Genomic DNA, 2,757 nt, shown 5'->3' on the forward strand with positions numbered 1-2,757 from the left:
TATGTACAGGGTCACCAACCACCAGACCAGGCTGCCCAGAGCTCCACCCAGCCCAGCCTTGAATGCCTCCAGGAATGGGGCATCCACAGCCTGTTCCAATGCGTCACCACCCTCTGGTGGAAAAAGATGTAAAGATGTGAAGGACTAAGGCATTGCCTTGAAGTTAAGCTGTTTCCTCCTCTCTTTGATAGTCATACATGAGAGAAATTCACAAGTCATACAGAAATACTCAGGCTCCAAAAATAACATCTGCCACAGCCTGTCCATAGTGGGTTTTCATTCTAGCTTTTATCTATCTTCATGATACTGATAATTTCTATTGCTATATCACTACTTTAACAGAAAGACTTTAGAGATTTAGTACAAGCTTTTCAGTTATTTCACACCAGTTAAGTCTTCAATGGTACAGTTAGGGTTCCCATATTAACACTAATCCTTTTCCACTTGTACATGCTGTGCTACAAAAGAAGTTAGCAAAGTAGTATTCCTGCTTATAGAATTCAGGCACACTTATATACAGTAGCTGCTTGCATTTGCCATCTCAGTCACACATTGATGACCTTGCCATTGCAATTTAGTTGCAGGAACAGTAAAAGAATATATGATATGAAGATACTATTCAGTAGTTCAAGTATAATTATTTGTAATAGTTTTAGGAATGTTATTAACACAATAATTCAGGCACTGAGTAGCTGTAATGAACTTGTCTTAAAACACTAGGTATGTTCAATATGAAATTGCATTCAAGAGAAACAAAAGTCATTAACGTGATTTTTCAGAAAGACTATTAGGTACAACACCATAGAACTGGAGATGATTATTTATATATCCAAAAAGAGGAACTATCAGGGAGCATACTGACATACAGCAAGGTCATGCTTAGATCAACACATGCTCCTAAAGCATGATAAGCTGTAGGGAAGACAAGGAGGCATATACTTGCATATAATTTAAAGGCATTTCTCCAAATCTTTCAGAAGATGAAGTTCTTGGCTATTGTTAATGATTTCTGAAAAGCAATGAATGTAGGTTGAAGGTTGAGGTAAATTTTCTTTCATAATATAAGAGCAAGGAGCCATTTAAAACTGATAAATAACATGTATGAAATCGAAAGAATCTTCTATAAAGTGCTCATTTAATACATTGAGCTCTCCACCATGAGTAGTAACTGTGTTAACAGTTGACAACATTCACATATCTATTAGTAGAAAAACACAGTAAAGAACATGACTGCTTCTGCATGCCCAGAGTAAGTCTTAATCTTAAAATAAAGATACCTATGTAGCTCACAGATTAAGCACATTCTTTTCATGCACAGTTAAGTGATTTGTATTAGCACAGAAACTGAATTTTCCAGTATAGGATATGCTGGATAGATATAGGATATAGGATAAAAGCACAAAGATTTGTCTTGCACATTGCTTATACTTCTAACAAGTTAGAATTACAATATATTCTTAGTTTGCGCTGAGAATACAGAAAAACAGTATAACATACTATGCCATTTCATAGACACAGCAACACTGAAAACATTGCTAAAGCAAGTTTGCCAATTACCGATGAGATTCAGGTGAAGTTCTTTAACAGGCGTTTTCAACATCAAAATTGTATTTCGTCTGCCCTGATTACAATGATCCTGAGAACCCATTGTTTGATTCAATGGTCAACACTTCTTCTGTATTCCTTTAACAAAAATTTCTTGCAATAGATTTTCCTTCCACACAGCAGCTGGTAAATACATTTATGGCCCTGAGTCTCTTACAGCAAAGTTGTCATGAACACAGGAATGCTGTAGTACAATTAGGGGTTTATCAACAGTCATACTCCAACAAAATGCATATATGTTATTTTCTTTGCCTTTTTAAGCTATTATCCTTGCAGTGAGAAGTGACTACTATAAGTTGACCTGGCAACCAACATATTGAATATTTCTACTGCTGTGCTCTAAGATGATTATCATTTAATATATATTTACTTCAACAAGCTTCGACAACTGTTATTGTTTTTAGATTACTTCTAACCTGCAATGCACTGTTCAGTATTCACTACTCCTACTAAATAACTTTTTCTTCAATTTCCACCATTAAACATTGAGACATCCTTCCAAAAGGGACACTGAGCTCCAAAATAAGAATTCACCACTGTAGGTGAGAGTTTCAATAGCTAGGAATGCAATTGCTCCAAAAATATAGCAGATAGAAATACTCAATAAGCTTGAAAATATGGATGATAAAGTAACATTGTTTTAACATAATATCCAGTATCTATTTCATATGTTTTGGTTTTTTTTTATTTTTAGGAGTCTTCAAATCTAGGATAATGCTAATAACATAACATTTGCTTTTTTAAAAAAAAAATTGTATACTCCTTCCATTTCCACTGATTTTCATAAAGAAAATACCACAGCTCAATTCAATTATGAATAATTCAGGTACTTTGCATGGCATGATTTGCTTTTGAAACAACACAATATCTTATGACTAGGCTGAAAAAAGACATAAGCCAAAACAAATATCTTCTCTTAAGTTTAATTTGATTATAAATACCTACAAACTTTACTTCGACTAATGAAAGTCAAGAGTTACTAATTGAAATTAATGGACCTTTCCAGCATATAACTAGCATAAGAAAAGACTCTTGATCTCAATAAATACTTCTAAACAGCATGTCATCCTATTTGAGCTGGACCACAAGAGACAGTAAGCCACTGGAAAACTGCTTAAGTCCAGCAACACAGATTTTCTAATTGCAGTGCTC

The sequence above is a fragment of the Meleagris gallopavo genome, chromosome 4 (genome assembly GCF_000146605.3).
Source record: "Meleagris gallopavo isolate NT-WF06-2002-E0010 breed Aviagen turkey brand Nicholas breeding stock chromosome 4, Turkey_5.1, whole genome shotgun sequence".
NCBI lineage: Eukaryota > Metazoa > Chordata > Aves > Galliformes > Phasianidae > Meleagris > Meleagris gallopavo.